The sequence below is a fragment of the Manis javanica genome, chromosome 16 (assembly GCF_040802235.1).
Source record: "Manis javanica isolate MJ-LG chromosome 16, MJ_LKY, whole genome shotgun sequence".
Classification (NCBI taxonomy): Eukaryota; Metazoa; Chordata; class Mammalia; order Pholidota; family Manidae; genus Manis; species Manis javanica.
Genome location: NC_133171.1, coordinates 48,899,523 through 48,918,739, shown reverse-complemented (window position 1 = coordinate 48,918,739; position 19,217 = coordinate 48,899,523). Strand labels below are relative to the sequence as shown.

Genomic DNA, 19,217 nt, shown 5'->3' with positions numbered 1-19,217 from the left:
AGTGGCCTAACAACTCCAAGGTTACAAATGCTGAAAGTCATCTAAGATCACTGGGCGGGTTGCTGCCCTACTGGAAGCATTCTGGTACATTCCACACCAGTTAAACCACATCCTACTGAACTGGTGGGGCTTTAAGGACTTTCACAAACAAAAGTTTATTCCAACAATGGCCAGACTGATGGGGGACAAAGGCGACAAGTCACATGAGGAGCTGTTAAAGGAACCAGGGATGTCTGCTCTGGGGAAAACCCAGATGGCACATGACAGTTACACTTCTATGGAAAGGATGGGACATGTTCTCTGTGGACCTAGCAGGAGCGGTTCAACAATTAGCATATGCTCTCTATCAGAGGAGCAGTTAAAGCACAGATCTGGGAACTGCCAGCAAGAATACTGGGGAAGAGAGTCCTGCATGTGATGAGGGTGAAAGAGGGAAAGACAGGCTGGACCTTCACCTGACGTTGAAGATCAGACTCTGTAAGGGCCAACCAGGTAACTCAAATGAGTGAAACAGGACCTGTGTAATCGCAAAGGCAATGGTGGGGACTGTGGCAACCGGGACCGTCTGAGAGCGAGTCAACACTCTATACCGGCCAACTGCTGCCATGCAGGAAAGAGAGCTATGTTACTACATCTTTTTTTTTTTTTTTCAAGAAGGGCTGGAAAACCATATTTGTACATAAAATCTACTGATTTTTTTAAAGACTAGCAGCTAATTCAACATTTCAAACATTATATAAGTCAAACAGAACAGATTAGTGACCTCCAGAAGAAACTTTAACCTCCCCCTTAAAGATGCCCAATCACCCCCAACCCTAAGGGACTAGGACAGTAAGTAGAGCAAGAGAGACACCAGACAGATCCCAGAAGGACTGCGACATTTTGTCTTCAGTTTGAATCACCAGACCAGCCACTTCAAGCTGAAATTCAGACACTCTGACCAATATAAATAATGAACAGGGTCTGGCAAGTGAAGATCACCAAGGACCATTACGTCACTGGGACCTGGCTTTTCCCCTGCTCGTGACATAAATGAGGAAGAGCCTGCATTGTGCTCTAAACAGATGCATCTCCTCACTCATGTCAAAATGAGGCAGAAAAGAGAAGCAGGGTTGCCTCATGGTGTCAGTTAGCCGTCCTGTCACTGAGAAGGTCATCCCTACCCTAGCTGGTAAACAGTTTCGAAATGCTTCCCTGGCCACCTAAACTTCAGTCAGTGACCACCTAGTAAGAGTTCAAGAGCTTCTTTTCTCTGAGAGAGAATGCTTCACTAAGGGAAATAATCCTATTCAACTCTGGTTCACAGCCCTCTCCAGAAATTCTGCTGTCATGTATAGATTTTCAATTATCAGCAGATCTCTTCTCTCACAGATATCTGTGCCATTTCTAGGACAGAGATACACTGCTCAATTTTTGTTATGTTTTTTTTTCCAGTTCCCAGCTTCACGTATTCTATTTTGAATTTTACCTGCTCACATTCAACTTTCAAAAGTTAAGCCAGCTATGATTTTAGCATTAATTTCAGTACATTCTATTTTATTGGCAAAATAAAACAGAATGCAGTGACGTTACCTCTAAGAGCACATTCACTAGTTTGTCTTATAAGTGGGCTAGAGATAGCACTGTCATCCCCATTATGGAGATGGGAAATGTGAGAGAGAAACATTAAGTAAATTACCACTTTGCCTCCCAAAATAGCTTCAACCCACCTACTGCTAAACCCTCCCCCCGCTAGGTCACCATCATAAACCTGAAGCTAGTCTCTTTACCTCTCCTATCCATTCTCCACATAGCACCCAGACTAACTCTGGAAAAATATAAATCTATCATGTCACGACTTATAGCTTCTCACTGCTCTTAAAATAAAGTCCAGACTGCTAACCTCGGCCTCTGAGGCTCTGCATGACCTGGCCTCTGCCCTTCAACCTTACTCCTGGGTTTTTCTACTCCCTTACCTCACTCCAGCCACACTTCCTTCCAAATATGCCTGGAACACACTGAGCTTGTTCCCAGCATCCTGTGCTTGCAGTTCTTTCCAGAACTGTCTTCCCTCTGCTGCGGCCTCCTCTCAAGGCCATCTCTCAGGAAAGTCTCTTCTCAGAACCCATCCAAGAAGCTGCGCCCCTCCCACCTGTCCATCACACACACACACACACACACACACACACACACACTCACACACAATCACCACACTCTGATCACTTTTCTTCAAAATATCTAGTACAATCTGATTTTACCTTGCTCATCCTCAATTCTAGAATGTGACCTCCACGAGAACAGAGACCGTATCTTACTGCTCTATGCTTTGTGCCATGTTTCTTGAAGTCAACGAAGGAATAAACAAAGCTTATCCTAGGAATCCACTAGCCCTGCTTAATTCAATCAGTAGCTATTCTTAGGGTAGACTTTTTCTTTCTTCTCAACTGCTAATTTTATTTTTAAAAGCTACAATATTATATATATTAGACTGTTCTAGTAGTGTGTTATGAATCATACCTGAAAAATGGAGCAAAGTGACAGTGAAGGCACATAACAGGTGCCTGGCTTCATCAGGAAAGGTAGTAAGAACCCAGTGCCCATTGCTTCAAACAATGAAGCTTCCTCAGAATTCTGGAACAATATGATTTTAGAGCAAAATGTTCCCCTTCAGTTTCTCTTCACTCAATACTAGCTCTTCAATACTTCCCTCTTATGGAAATTTCTCAATGTCTGAAGAGGTCCATTGGGCTGATTATCATAGGTCTTGAAAAAAATCAGGCTTAAGATAATGATCACCTTCCCTTCCAGGAAACAGCCATTTTCTGGGGGTGTCAGGGAAGGGACATGATGCCGAAATGCCTGCTGATATCCCCAGGGGCCCCACTCCAGTTCTTCAAGTAACTTGGCACTTTTCTCAATACTCTTTGCTGAGAGCTTCAAAGAAGAAAGTCGTGTTTGTCCACAAACCTGAGGGAGGGAATGTGCAAATGGCGCAGACATGCAATGGAGAGGAAATAAGGAACCAGCTGCACAGGGCTGTTCTCAGAAACACTCTGGGGTGTTGGGCAAGCCCTTCATAGCTCAGAAGGGATTTCTCAACTGTAAAACAAGTGGCTGAACCAGATTATTATCTGTTCCAACTGCTACTCCTTCACTCTCAGTGGTTCTGCAGACAGTGACAGCTTTGGTGACAGTCTGTGATGACAGACTATGGTGTCAGCCTTGAATACAAAGGGCCCAGTTCATTGAAGAGCATCATCAGGCTGTCTACAGTGGCAACTCCTGAACAAATGTCTGGGGAAGGGAGAGACCCCTCAGTGCCCACGTACAATGCGTGGAAGCAGCAGGCTGGAAAATGCCAAGCTGGTGGGTGATCTCACCAGCTTTTGTAGGGCCACCCAAACTCCCTGTGAGAAAATCTGCCCTGGTGCTGGCAACTCACAGTCCAGGTGCTGGCAGCCCCCCAGTGCCTCGTAGTGGCCAGAAGGCCATCTCCTTCTTATGGATCAGGCCGATACTTTACGCGCTGATCCCTGAGTTCAACGTTAGCCTAAGATTTGGTCCGCAGCATTTTGGGATTGCCAGCACTTAAAGTGATACATTTTCTAGCTCTTAGCATATACCAGTCTCCCAGCTCAACATTCTGATTTTGGCCAAAGTTAATTTGTGCAAGACTGATTTGTTAACATAAATCCCTCCCAAACCTGAACTCATGTGTCCTGCAAAGCGACAAGCTTCCACACACCTACCTCTCCTTCCTTCTGTTTCCATCACCTCTGCAGCCATCCAAGAACCGCAGGCTTGAATGAAAGCCTGACTTTTTTGTTTTTGGAGACAGCAGCTTCTACTAGAGGATCCAGAGGATGGTGGGGAAGAGAATATTCTCTTCTAGTTTTGTTTGACTTTTTAAAAGCCTTAAAGAAATCCTGCTATTTGCAACAACATGGATGGACCTAAAGGGTATTATGTTGAGTGAAATAAACCAGGTGGAGAAAGATAAATACCATATGATTTCACTTATTTGTGGAATCTATAAAAGCAAAACAAAACGAACAAAACAGAAACAGACTCATAGTCACTGAGAAGTGACTGGTGGTTACCACTGGGAAGGGGTTGGATGGTGAAATAAGTGAAGGGGAAAAAGAGGCACAAAATCTCAATCGTAATGTAAATTAGCCACAGGGATGAGAGTACAGCATAGAGAACATAGTCAATAGTTCTGTAACATCTATGTTCACAGATCCTAACTGCACTAGTTGGGGTGAGAGTTTAATAATGTAGGTAACTGTCAAATCACTGTGTTGAATAATTGAAACCAATATAATATTGTATTTCAACTATACTTCAGTTTAAATCTATCCATCCATCCATCCACACATGCACACATACACACACAAAGCAAGCCTGCCCAATGACTCAGCGCGGAGCATCCCCGATCTTAGCTGGCAGGCGGGGGGGTTGCCACAGGATGGGGGAGACAGCAGAGCAGAGGAGGCAGTGCCTTGTTTTGATAATCTTGGACATACCACAGCTACTCAGGACTGGGCTCCAGAAGAAACAATGCTCCCCAAAGGGAGGCATGTGTTCGTTTGTTTTGCCCCAGAGGGAGTCGTGTAGATAGAAAACACCCAGTGTTTCCAGCGCGCCCGGCCTGATTCCCTCCTAGCGCCGGTTTTGTAGGGCTGCTTGCTCGGGAAAAGACTTGCAAGGACTGAGTTCGAATGCGCTCACCCTCCGGGCGAAGATTCTAGGGTTGCACGGACGGCGAGCGCAGCTCGGGCCAGGAGGCCCTGTGCTTGCAGCTACCGCACCGCCCCACGGAGCTCGGCTCCTGCATCCCCGCCTCCGGGGCGGCGCCGACCGGCGCTGGCCGGACTCGCCCCGCACCCCTCCCCGGGCCCCCGCCTCTCCCCGGGGCCCCTCCTCACCTGGGCGCTGCGGCGACCTCACCTGGGCGCTGCGGCGAGCTGCTCACGGGAACGCGAGCGCGCCAACCCCAGCTGCTGCTCCCTGACCGCACCGCAGAGCTCTGTCCTGCGCGGCGGCGCCGGGGGCGGCGGGAGGGCGAGCTGCGCGCGGGCGTGGTCCTCCGTCCGCCCCGCGCGGGCCTTCGCCCCGACCCGACCCTCCCCCGGCGCAGCGGGAGGAGGGACCGGGGTGGAGCGTGCGGCCACCAGCCGCCCCCAGGCAGCGGCCCCGGCCTGCGAGCGAGCTCCGGCGCTGCCTGCACTTCCCGGGAATCGGGGTTCGTTAACCAGTTCCGGGACCGACCCGGACACACCTAGGGCGGGCGCTGTGCCCCCCAGATCGTGCCTCTCAGACTCGATTCTGATCAGATGTGCCCCCTGATTTCTTCACCCACATCAAGCCAACCGTGCTGGTTGCACTGAATTCCCAGTTGCCCAGTTTCCAGGGGTCATCTGAACCGCTCGGCGCGCTCCGCGGTCGGTACACTGGGGGTTGGATGCCAACTCGGGAATTACGCGCACTGTACTCCGGAATGGAAGGCCTGCCGGCGGGTTAGTTTCATTTCTGGGTGAAATACAACACCAGGCGGTCAGGAAGAGCGTTTATGACTTGGGGGGAAACGGTGTAAGAAGGGGCCATTGCATAGCCCAGTTTAACACCGTTTGGGGGGCCTACCTGAAATTTCCTCCTACATTTTCCAGTGCTTTCTCCTCAGTCCATGTCTAATAAAAACATTCATTTAAAGCTTCGGTTAGAGACTCGGGGAAAATAGTTTGAAATTGATGTACAGTGTTATTAAAGGATTTTTTTTGACTAGTGATTTTTATTTTGTGGCGAGGTGACAGAACTGTAGGTGAAAAAGATTTTCTTTTTATTCCGAGGACTCTGTAGTAAGGAGGCATGGGTTATATACTTGTTTCTCACACTATTAGTGGCAAAACTTTAGATAAATTCCTTATCCTTTCTGCTTCTCAGGTTCCTCGTCAGTAAAATGGAAATTCGTCAGAGAATGAGATGCAAACGCAAATGGAATGCTTAAGACTGAGCCCTCACAGTGGAAACATTTACATTGTTATCTAATGTTAGTACCTTAAAGAAGCAGTGGTTTATCTAAATCTAACAATAGGTGAAAAATTAAATAAAACTCCTTCAGCCTACTGACACTTCCCTCTTCTTTCTGGGCTAACCTTCTGTGAAACAAGTTGCTCCAGAATATTAATCTTAAAGTGCACATTATGCTGCACCCAAGAGATCTCTAAGGACCTTCTCCCTTTGACATTAAAACCTATGAAAATAAATAAAGGAAATGTTTTCTAAAATGGAGTGAGAGAGCCATGAAGGGGCAGTCAGGTACCACTCCTTGCAGCTTACACGACCAGCAGAAAGAAGGAAGAAAATAATTATCTTGACAAGGGGGGATATTTTTTCAAATAGGACTTTCATCTCCTGCTTTTAAGAAAAAGAAGGAAGATCTCTCTTTGCCCCAGCAACAGTGCACTAACTAGCCATTACTTTTCTGCCAATGAGAAATCTCCACAACCTCAAACTCTTGTTCTTTTCTGATAAATTTCTGTTTTTTGCCTCTATTGATTATTTTTAACTGAAGAATGACTGCAATACAATATTATATTAGTTTCAGGTATACAACATAGTGACTTGATATGTATAAACATTAAGAAATGGTTACTAAAATAAGTCTAGTTACCACCTGTCACTATAGAAAGTTATTACTATACTACAGAATGTATTCCTTATGCTGTACATTACATCCCCGTGTCTTACTTATTTTATTGCTGTAAGATTGTACCTCTTAATTAATCTCTTTTACCTATTTAATCCCCATACCTCCCTCTCCTCTGGCAACTATTAGTTTGTTCTCTGTTATCTATGAATCTGTTTCTGTTTTGTGTTGTTTGTTCATTTGTTTTATTTTTTAGATTCCACATGTAAGTGAAATCATATGGCATTTGTCTGACTTATCTGTCTTATTTCACTAATTATAATCCCTTTAGGTCCTTCCATGTTGTCACCAATGGCAGGATTTCATTCTTCTGTGGCTGAGTAGTATTCTTGTATATATGTATTAAATCCTCTTTATCCAGTCATCTACTGGTGGACACCTAGGTGGCTTCCATATCTTGGTTATTATAAGTAATGCTGCAATGAACATAGAGGTACATGTATGTTTTTGAATCAATGTTTTCATTTTCTTTGAATAAATACCCAAAAGTGGAATTGCTGGATTATATGGTATTTCTATTTTTACTTTGTTCGAAGAACCTCCATACTGTTTTCCATACTGGCTGCACTATTTTAAATTCCCATGAACAGTGCACAAGGGTTCCCTTTTCTCCACATCCTCACCAACACTTATTGTTTCTTGTCTATAATGATAGTCATTCTGACACATGTGAAATGATATCTCATAGTTTTGATTTACATTTCTTTAATGGTTAGTGATTTTGAACAGCTTTTCATGAGCCTGTTGGCCATCTGCATGTCTTCTTTGGAAAAATGTGTATTCAGTTCCTCTATCCATTTTAAAATCAGATTGCTTGTTTTTTTGATATTGAGTTGTATGAGTTCTTTATATACTGTGGATGTTAACCCCTATTGGATATATGATTTGCAGTTATATTCTCCCACTTGGTAGTTTTGTTTTGTAACTAACAGTATGTTGTCTGTATTTATAGGTCTATTAATTTGTTTGTTTGTTTATATTCCACATATAAAATCCACATATGAAATGGTTTCTTTCTCTGTGGAAAAGCTTCATAGTTTCATGGAATCCCATTTGTTTATTTTTGTTTTTCTTGTCTTTGTCTGAGGAGACAGAGCCAAAAAAAATACCACTAAAACTGATGTAAGAGAAGTTACTGCTTATGCTTTCTTCTAGGGGTTTTACGGTTTCAGGTCTTAACATTTAAGTCTTCAGTTCATTTGGGGTTTAATTTTGTATCTGATACAAGAAAGTGGTCCAATTTCATTTTTTTCATGTTTCCCAACACCGTTTACTGAGGAAACTGTCTTTTCCCCATTGTATATTTTCTCATCCTTTGTCTTAGATTAATTGACCATATAAGCAGGGGCTTATTTCTGGGCTCTCTATTCTGTTCCATTAATCTCTGTGTCTAGTTTTATGCCAGTACCATACTGTTTTGATTATTATAGCTTTGTACTATAGTCTGAAATCCAGAAACATAATACCTCAAGCTTTACTCTTTCTCAAGATTGCTTTGGCTATTAAGGGCCTTTTATGGTTCTATATGTAATTTTAGAATTATTTTTTCTAACTCTGAGGAAAATGCCATTGGTATTTTGATAGGGATTGCACTGAATCTATAGATTGCTTTGGCTAGTATGGACATTTTAACAGTATTGATTCTTCTAATCCATGAACACAGTAGATCTTTCCATTTATTTGTGTCTTCTTCACTTGTGTGTAATTAATATTTTGTGCTGAAATGCACTCACAGCCTGTCCTGTTGTAGCTCTGGGAGGAGGGGGTTTCCTGCCAGGGGCAACTTCTTTATAAATTACATGAGAGTGAAAGAAGGCAGGAATAAAGTTGAGAATAAAAGGGTTTGTTCTCATGGCTCAGTCTCTCCTCGCTCGCATCAGTCGCTCTCTCTGGCACTGCTCAGGACCCCCTCGTAAATGGCTCCCAACACTCTCTCTCGGGCTGCACTCCCTGCTCTGAACCCTGGCTGCTCAGTTTTCTCTCTCCCCAAGCACTCAGCCCCCTCCTGCTTGGGGGGGAACTCTGTGGGTGCATCCCTGGTGTCTGGCAGGGGATCTGACTAACTACATACCAGAAATGCAGGAGAGGAGAGAATGGGTGCTTCCTTTCCACCCCTACCCTGGGCCAGCAATCCAGTGACTTACCACTGGTTCTGCCACAGGTAAAAATCCTATAAAAGTGTAAACATTGCTCTTATTATATACACAATGGGCACTATTAAGGCAACATGGGAATCCTGGTCAGAAAGTCCATTTTTCCGACACCTATATCACATGAACTAGCTGTCCTAGGTGGCCTGGTCATGCTGCAGGACACCAGTGCAGGGTCCAGGAACCAGCTCTGTGGCTGCTGGTCATTGCAGCAGTGTCCACAGCAGTGTGGTCTGGTTTCCAGCTCCCAGCCCTACTGTCCACGGGTCCCAGCTCTGGGCTCTGCTAACTCTACCTTCTCAGAGTCTCCTGCCAGTGCCCTACCAGGTCTCTTTCCAGCCCTTTAATATTTTCACCCATAGAGTTCCTGGGGTGTGTCCACTCTCGAGAGCTAGCATGTATCCCTCTCTGGGTGAGCACACAGGCTGCCAAGCCCCCCACAGTACCTGGATATTCATGTGCCCTGGGGGCCACCCCTGGCCAAGGATGGGAATGAAGGAGTGTAAATGCACCAGCTCCCCAGCCCTGATGCAGGCACCTCCCGTGGGTCCCCAGTACTCTTCAGCAGTACTGAGCCAAAATCTTCTGTGGGACTTGGCTTGGTTATGAAATCTTTGCTAGACTTCTTTCCCTCCTGGTCTCACTTCCCTAACAGTTTTACCTAGGGTTGCTTCCTAAAGCACTTGGTGCAGACTTTTCTAACAGCCTGCTTCTGGGAAACACACCCTAAGGCAGGGTGCCAGTGGCTTCCTATGAGGTGCTCACCATCCATCCCCAGGTGGGTGTCTCAGCTCTTCCATCACCTGGGCAAACAGCAACCTATACTAAATTACTTCTTTTTCACATAGCTCAGTGGCTCTGCTTCCTGAATAGTTCATATTAGTTAATAGACAAAAGAGGTACAGCTTCTTCTAAGAATGTGGGCTCTCAATCTACATGCAGGAAAATAAAAGTAGTGAAAAAAGAACATTGACTCTCAGTAGATCATTTATCTTATTTAGTCCACAAAGATTTAATGAGCATCTACCATGTACCAGGCATAGACTGGTGCCAATGAAACAACCATAAGGGGAAAAGCAGCATTACCTCTGTCCTCAGGGAGCTCGGAGTCCATGGTAACAGAGATATTAAAGCAGTACCAGTGTACATCTATTTTAGCAGAAATATTTTCTAAATACCAAGTGCTTGTAGGCAAACCTGCAGTGACAGTGCCTCACTTACTCATTATGGATCACACTACAAATTGCATCCAATTTTTGGAAGACCTTCTGGTAACATGTATACACAAAGCAATATAAATGTTTAACTTCTCTTAAGGGAATTTCTTTTGAATAAACAATTTTTAAAAAGACAAAGACACCTGCAAAAATATGTTCATCTCTGACTTATCAAGAGTACAAAAATGAAAATCATCTGAATGTCTAAAACAGTCAAGTGCTTATACAAATAATGGGTTTGCATTGAAATTGTAGTTACAAAGGTGAGGTAGCAACATCAAAGAATAGTTTTAGCATGGGAAAATAATGAATGTGGTTAGAATTACTACTCTGTTAAAATATGTATAAACATGAATAAAGAATAGAAGAAAATATGAGAAAAAAGGCATGTTAGATTAGTGGGAACATAGAAGAATATTTCTCTGTTAATTCAATATTTGAGGATAAACACATTCTAAGATAAATCTACATTTAATAATAAACTGTAAAGAGGCATGTGCAGAAAAGTTAGTGGTTCCTGGCTTGCCTGTACATTAAGAACTCTCCTGGAGATCTTAGTAATAATACTAAGACCATCCCACCTCCAGAAATTCTGAGTCTATTGGTCTGCACTAAAGGACATGCATCAGTATTAAAAACAAACAATAGCAAACACTCTAGGTAATCCTAATATGCATGTTAATATTTGTATAAACATAAATAAAGACTAGAAGAAAATATGAGAAGAAAAGCATGTTAGATTAGTGGGAACATGGAAGAATATTTCTGACAACTGTTGGGCTAGATTATGTCATAAAGCTCTGGTTTTTCTACCCTCCCAAGAGTACAGACAAGAAAACTGAAGCCAGAGAGGGTTCCTGACTCACGCAAAGTCACACAGCCAGTTAGGCTGGTTGTCATAAGAATCCAGGGTTCCGCACTCAGAGTGCTTTTCCACTAACCATTAGGCCCTGGGGGCAGCTGAGGTCCACTAGAATCAGCAGTGATGCAGTTTCTCTCTCCTTACTCTCCTGGTGTGCAGGGAAACCCAGAGAATGAACTGGGGAGAATGGCAGCTCACCAAGAGCCTCTTCCCCACTCTTGCCCCATCGCCTTCCTGCCCTGGAACATTTCACCAGGCTCAAGTCTGCTCCTGTCCTCCACCTTACTCCATCCCTCACTAACCACATCCTCTCAGCACATGGACTAGGAATCAGGGGACTTGGAGTCTGAACTAGGGGCCCAGAGACCTGGAAACCATTCCTGATGACATCCATCACATTGTGAGGTTGACTCCATGGCCAAGAGAGGAGACGCTGGCAGCTGACCTGGGGGGGAATTGGGTCCCAGCCCCAGGACTGATACAGAGCTTCCTCTGGCCTTGGCAGTGGCAGGAGGAAGGGTGGGAATCTGAGCCAAGTTCTGGGTAGAATTCTTATCTGAGGCAGAGGTACCTAAGAATCTATAAGAAGGCACATTGAATGGATGGATGGATAGATGAATCGGTGGATACCTGGATGGGTAAGTGGACAGATGGATAAATGGGTGCATGGGTGGATAGATGGGTGGATGGATGGGTAGCAGGGCAAATGCAGCTGAGGAGAGAAGTGAACATGGCTGTTCATAAAGCAAGGTTTTCTTTTGCTGAGATCAAAGAAATAGTCTAGGGTCAACCTGGGTCAGAGACAGGAAAGAGAAAAAAAGGAAGAGGCAGAAAAGGAGAGTGAGAGGAAGAGAAGGAAGGAGGGAGGGAGGGAAAGAGGAGAAAAAAAGAAATTTCCAGGCTATTTGTGTCATTGAAAAACACTTACCTGCTATTTTTCACCAGTTCATAGGCCCCCGTCCTCTTCAAGAATAATTCCCTATTTCTCCACCTTATGCCATTCTCTCTGCCTTGTCCCCAGAGCATACTGCTTTACAAGTTATCCTTTATTAATGTACTACATACATACTTGTATTCCTTAGGCTTAGAATTCCCCAGATGCTAGGAACTTGAACCTTCCTTATTCATCCAGTCAACATCTACGGAGGCCCTACTATATGCCCTGCATTACCTTAGCTGCTAGAGATACAGAGGTAAGCAAGGCACAGGTCCTTCCTTCAAGGTGCTCAGAGACAAGTATGGGAGACAGACAAGTAAACCAGCCACTACTACCCAGTGAGGTAGGTTGTCTATGAGAGGTGACACAAAGTGAGCTCTGGAGCTTTGCTACCTAAAATGGGAACCATGGACCAACAGGGTCAGCATTACCTGGGAACAGATCAGGTCCCACCCTAGACCTGTTGAATCAGAGTCTGCATTTGTGTTAAGATCCTCTGGTGGTTCATACCCACTGTTGTGTCTGAGAAGCACTGCTTTGGGAGTGCACAAGAGGCACAGTAAATGCATCCTTGGGAAGGGGAGAGGGGATCGCAGAGGCTTCCTAAGGAAATTACTTCTACATGGAGACCTACAGAATGAGTCTAAATTATCCCAAGCCTACCGCTCACCTTTCACTGTACCCTACTTCCTACAATAGTGTCCCAAATTAAGCTTTTAAGAGCAATCCCGCATATAGAAGTCCCTTATTACTGTTGGACTAAAGGCCTCTCAAGTACCTCAAGTGAGAGACGAAGATCTTCTGAGACAGGACAGGCTGCTAGAAATCCTGAGCTACAGCCCTGCTGGTGCCTTAACCACTGCCCACAACCTGACTGGCCTGACTCTCCCCACACCTCACCAACAGGTCACTCACCCTTGGTCACCACCAGGTGGACAGGACCTAACAGGATGACAGGGTCCTTGGGAGGGCCTGTCTGTGTGGACCAGCACCTGGGGCTCCCCTCCATCCATCAGCTTCTGCCAAGCTTTCCGGTTGTTGGCATACTTAAGATGGAGAAAGGGCATTTCACAGTCAGGGTCTACCCCTCTGCTAGGATATGCTTTTCCTAGTTGGTTCAGTGGCAGCTTGGAGCTCTGTAAGCAGGGAAGCAGAGCTAAGCTCTGTGAGGAACAGCTTTTCTCTCTTTGGAAAAAGAGAAAGAGAAATTATCTCTTTTTCTCAGTCAACCATGCATTTTTCAGACAAAATCCTCAAGGCTTCCAGAGAAGATGCAAACCTTCTAGGCAAGCCCACACTAGAACCCAGATCTTTTCACTGTGAGCAGTTTTTTGCTTCTTTTACTCCAAGAGCTGGACTCCATATGGTTCATGCAAATCAACATTCATCAGTAATTGTTTATGAGATGAAGAAATTGCCTGATTGGAGACAGAACATGGATGTTAAGACCATGTGTGTCAGGGGCATAATGGGAGGGAAAGATTAAGGACATACACAGTGTAGAGTGGATGTGAAGACATGATACTAGCAGAGAGTGACTCCTTGTAACAGCTAGAGGGCCTTCATCTAAGAGGAAAGAGATCAGCTCAAGAGACTATTGGAAAACCCATGAGGAAGCCATCTTGGAAATACTGGCCCCTGACATCTGGCTGTTACTTCTGTCTCCTTTCTTGGGTAGCAAAGCACCTCCCTCTCAGGGCATCCATCCTATGTGGCTTTACTGATTGGGTTACCCACGTTCTCAAGAATAGGCATGACACAGGCTTAGCCAATCATAGAACTCCATCATTTTGGCCATGCTGATTGGTTAAGAAATGGACATGTGATTGGAGCTAGCCAATCAGAATCCTCCCTGAGACTGCTGTAGCTATTAAGAAAAAGGCTTTCCTGCTGGTGTTGGTAGGTCAGTGCGATGTGAAACTTCAGTTGCTGTATTTCCAGTATGTGGAAATAGTCTGCCTGAGAATGGACCCAACAGAGGCAAAGAGAGAGAGACAGAAAGAGACAAGCCCAAGCATGAGTAGATGCCTAGTGATTCTGTTTCTTTGGATACAGGAGCTAGAAGGAGTTTTCAGGCCACCTCCTAACCTGTCTCCATGGGACACAATGAAATATATGTCACTGATTTTCTCTCACGCAAGTACACAACCTCCAACTCTCTATCTTCTCCCATTTCTCCTTTGGAAAAACATGAATAAGACACAAAGAAATGCCCTCACTGGTCTATGAGAACCAAGCTCCCATCCGCCCATCTGGATTATCACCCCAGTTCCAAGAAGACCCAGAACACCATTTGTGTGGAGACTCTGCAAGGTGATTGTGACCTTGCTTAAAGTACTGGCTTCTTGGAAAGCAGCCTCTTCTTGTAATTTTCCTGCCTTTCCAAGGGAAACTTTTCTTTTTACTCACTCTTGATATTTTCCTTTTCTGTGGTTATTCCCCCAATTTATTCATAAAGATTAAGAGGAGGAACAACTTCATTTTAGCAAGCATGGAAATGCTTCCGTTTTCCATGAAGGTGTGACCTGTGCGATAAAAGATGTAAGGGCCAGCAGATAGAGCATCTCTGCCGAGTGTGAGCTCCGTGCCTGCTCAGGCCAGCAGACCACAGGACCTGGGGTCACGGCCGCCAGGAAAATGGGCACTAGCCCTCTTCTCTTCACTTCTGTGTCCTCAGCAATAGCATATTTCCTGGCTCATAGTAGGCCCCTAGGAAATAGTGGTTGAATGAATTATGTTTTTTGGGTTTAACAGACTGTCAACCTCAAAAGCATCATGATGGAATATAAGAAAACAACTTCGAACTCAGATAAAATTATTATAGATCATGTCAAGTTGAGATTTACTCCATCATTTTACCATTCATGGTTTTGCATACCTCTGACAATATCAGAATGTACAGACAACCTGTTTCCCTAAGTCACCCCCTTTATTTCTGTTCTCAAGCCCTGCGTGTTCTCCTGAATCTGCTAAGTTTGCGTAGAGAAGCCCCTTCTGGCATACCTTCATGTCAGCTCTATCTTGGGTGGCCATTCCCCCGGAGCTTCAAAAGAAAAGGGGGACCTTTCTTATGGTGGTGTTTCCCGAGGTCCTGGGAAGATCCTCATCGCCTCATGCCTCCTCCTCACCTTACCTAAGACAGAGCATCAGGCCAGCCCCTGGAGCCTGGCCCCCCACATCCTTCATGGGTGACAACTCAGGCCGTGGCTCCTGGGACAGCTACCAGGGGACGCTGTGATCTAGAGGCTCCAGAGAGTTACCCGACAGGATATGGTGGCGTTGCTGGGCAGTGCTGAGTCTGAGCCTCTGTTTTCATCGCTGGTTGCCTGGCTCCAGACGTCTAAGATGAAACAGGAATCCCAAGACAGGGCTCAAATCTCAAGTAAGATTCTCAAACCCCAGTTTCCTGTTCTCTGGTGATGACAATGGCCTTTTCAACCAACCTTACAACATGTGTGTAAAAAAAAGCAAGCGTTACTCTAATCAGGGTCCTAGAGGGCCGCTTTGCTCTCCCGAGGCTGTTGTCCATTCCCTTCCAGTCCAATGCAGGTGAGGGGTCCAAGCACGTGGAGGGACAGGTCGGGATAATAATACCTCATGGACAGGGTTTCTGTGAGGACTGAATGAAGGCCCGTGGAAAGTGGTCAGCAGTGTCCCCGACACTCATGTTATTTCCACATCCTGTCCCTGCTCACCCCCACCCTGTTTCCCTTGCTTTCTCTGACTTGAGGCCCGCCCCCTTTTCATCACCAGGATGGCCCACACCCTGCACCTGCCCTCAGCATCCTGTCACAGACATGGCCTGGGAGCTCACAGAAGTGTAGGAAACCCAGAAATGATTTGAGAGGACGTGGCCACCATAAAAACAAGAACAGACTTAGATATTTTGTCTTAAAGGAAACAGACTCATATAGGATAGGACAGTGATTAAGGAAGAAAAAAAATCCGTCAGTTGCCAAATTAGCAGCCCAGATTTGACAGTGTGAAAAGTCAAATCGATAACAGGGAAGATTCACTTCAGAAATGTTCCGAAATGTAAAATGAATGTAGACATTATGAAGAGCTCTGAAATGTTCTGGAAGAAAACGCATAGAAATCCAACCTACAAAATATCTACAGATAAGAGATGTTCTTGAACTACAACATGAAACAGTAGATCGTAAATGAGCATAAAAAAACTACAGTAAAAAAATGCTTTCAAGGGAGGAACAACCTAAGACAGGCACAGTCGCAGGGGGGCCATCAGGTGAGAATTTGGGGATCAACAGAGGTGAGGCTCAGAACCTCACCCCCCCTGCTTTGAGAGAAATCTTCTGCATCCGTGGATGTCTTGCTGCCCTTGTCTAGCCTGGATTAATACTTAGTCCATAGGCACACACCTGATCATCTGATCATCTACATTTGCCTTCTTACAGCACTAAACTATGTTTTCTACCTTTATCTTGCATCTACCTACCACTTCAGCATTTTATTAAAAATAAAAATAATAATAATAATAGGAGAAATGTGGGATCAACATATAAATCAAGTACAAAAATCAAATGAATATTCATATTTGACCTGATGGTTTATAGGTCATATTGCATGATCAAAACCGAAAGTTTCTGTGATGAATGCCCTTGTACTGTTCACCATGTAAGAATTTATTCACTCTGTAAGAATTCGTTCACCATGTAAGAACTTGTTCATTATGCTTCAGAAGATTGGAGACTGACGAGAATCAGGCTTGAGATGGATTAATGATTGTACATTGAGCATTGACCCCCCTATACTGAATTTTATTGTTGTTAACAACCATTTGATCAATAAATATGAGAGATGCCCTCTCAAAAAAAAAAAAAAATGCTTTCAGTATAGCATGGCAACTATAATGAATAATACTGTACTGCAGATTAAAAGTTTCTAAGAGAGTAGATCTTTAAAGTTCATCACAAGAAATATTCTGTAACTATATACAGTGATGGATGGTAACTAGACTTATCATGATGATCATTTCACAATATATACAAATATCAAACCATTATGTTGTACACCTGAAACCAAACCAATGATGTTCACTTGAATCTAATACAATGTTGTATGTTCATCACACCAAAAAAAAAAAAAAAACACTTTCTAGATCTGAAAAGAAATCTTTACTTGGAGGTTGAGAGGTTTGACATGAGCAAGGAATAATTCATGAAGTGAGACCAAGACTAGGAAGTTTCCAGGTGAAAACTTTTTAATTTAAACAAAAAGACTCCTGCTGCTAAGCAAACAGAAAAAAACCCTGATTCCTTCAAAAGAACTGAAATGAGCAGGACCCAGATTTCCTTTCTGAGTAACAAATGCTAAGAGATAGTGGGCTGATGTGTAAAGAGCATTAGGACTCTAGAATTTTATACCCAAACTGATGGCTATTCTAGTATGAAAACAACTCAAAGGTCACGTCTGCAAATTGAAAAAAAAAAGAAAAGCTTCTCAGGTTAACTCTCTTTAAATTAAAACTCTTGAGTGTAGCAATTTATGAAAAACAGACAATAACAAAGAAATTTAAACATTGTTACACTGTGGAGATCATTGGAGGCAAGATTTTTACTAAAGTTCCTTCTATTCTTTGTTTTATAAATATCAGAAACCATGCTTCAAACTGTGCTTGGATTGAAGACCCACTGTTTGCTTTATTGATTTGGCCCACAAGGAGGGAAAGCAGACATAGAGGTTTTGAAAATTCTGACTCAGAGAAAAGCCTACATGATTTTTATAGGGATGAGTCAGGTTAGTACAGTTTGTTGAATGAATCCCTTTCTTACAACAAACATCTGTGCCAAAAATTCTACTTCCACACTTAATCCTCTGGTGTCCTGAACACCAGGCAGATTTATTTTTAAGTTACCGTGAACATTTTTGTATTTACTTGTTAAGTGGTGCTTTCAGCACTCCCCAAACTTGCTATTATGAAAGCCCGAACAAATATTATTCTGGTTGGTTGTTTTCCATCAGTAAGTCACTGGCCCAAGTCAATAGGTCCCAATCTTCAGGATGAGGTAAAATAGCAGTTTCTTAATATAGACTGGTTTATCACATATCTATTCTAACCTACCTAGAATATATGTGTGACATTTTTTAACAATGAGATAATGTATATCTTCTTTTCTGGCTCAGAGATCCCTTGAGCCAGATCTCTGAAGCCTGGAGCTGGAGTCTCTGAGAAGGCTCAATGTGGCTGATACTGGGAGTGGGGGAAAAAGGAAGCTGGAACCAACTGCAGCTACTGGAACCACGACCCCTTGCCCTGTTGCAACACTCTGAAGAACAGGACACAAACAGGAAGAGGCATATCCTGTCTCCCTCCTCCAGCCCTCACCCCACCTCCTCTCCCTCCAGCGCCCCTACTGACAGAGCACAACAGGGAACCACCCAGCAAAGAAGAAACCTAGTTTCAGAATCTCAGCTCAGGCCAGGGTAAAGAAGAGATGACAGCTGAATAAGCAGCTCATGGGAGTCTTCTATAAGCCTTGCTGACAGTGACTATACTAACCTAGGGTATAGAAACCCTTCTACCCCCTCGAAAGCATACATACAATTAAATGTGAACATTTTTTTAATGTAGGAAAAAACCAAACTTATATATAGTACTCATTACTTACAAAGAAAAAGATCCTATTATAACTTTTTTGAATATAATTATATACTCATAACTTTATGACTCAATTTGTATTAAAAGACTTACTTGTATGTCATTTTTTAAATTAAGGTACCATTGTTATACAATCTCATGGAGGTTTCACATGAGCAACATTGTGGTTACTACATTCCCCCTATTATCAAGTCCCCCGACACACCCCATTACAGTCACTGTCCATCAGTGTAGTAAGATGCTATAGAGTCACTACTTGTCTTCTCTGTGCTATACTGCCTTCCCCGTGCCCCCCTTACATTATGTGTGCTAATCATAATGTCCCTTAATCCCCTTCTCCCTTCCCACCTGCCCTCCTCATCCCCTTCCCCTTTGGTAACCGCTAGTCCATTCTGGGTTCTGTGAGTCTGCTGTTGTTTTGTTACTTCAGTTTTTGGGTTGTTATATTCCACAAGTGAGTAAAATCATTTGGTACTTGTCTTTCTATCCCTGGTTTATTTCACAGTTGTTGCAAATGGTAGGATTTGTTTTCTTCTTATGGCTGAATAATATTCCATTGTGTATATGTACCACATCTTCTTTATCCATTCATCTATTGATGGACACTTAGGTTGCTTCCATTTCTTGGCTATTGTAAATACTGCTGTGCTAAACATAGGGGTGCCTATGTCTTTTTTAATCTGAGATCTTGTTTTCTTTGGGTAAATTCCTAGGAATGGAATTCCTGGATGATATGTTATTTCT

At 43.7% G+C, this 19,217-nt stretch overlaps 1 protein-coding gene and 1 long non-coding RNA gene across 8 annotated transcripts in view; one reads left to right on the top strand and one right to left on the bottom strand.

Moving 5' to 3' along the window:
* LOC108384816 (platelet-activating factor acetylhydrolase) overlaps positions 1-5,240 on the bottom strand; it is a 38,738-nt gene extending 33,498 nt beyond the window's left edge. For 4 of the 7 annotated variants that reach the window (XM_037005777.2, XM_037005824.2, XM_037005788.2 and 1 more), the window contains exon 1: positions 4,908-5,240. The gene's annotated coding sequence lies outside the window, so the exon portion shown is untranslated. Of the gene's footprint in view, positions 1-2,496; positions 2,615-4,505; positions 4,527-4,907 lie in introns of those variants that run through there. The other 3 variants (XM_037005797.2, XM_037005821.2, XM_017642006.3) reach the window with 3 other exon arrangements.
* On the top strand, positions 5,240-7,190 carry LOC118970113 (uncharacterized). Its single transcript, XR_005057914.2, has 2 exons — positions 5,240-5,498; positions 5,923-7,190. It is a non-coding gene; the product is annotated as an uncharacterized lncRNA (long non-coding RNA).
* Positions 7,191-19,217: the final 12,027 nt, after the last annotated feature.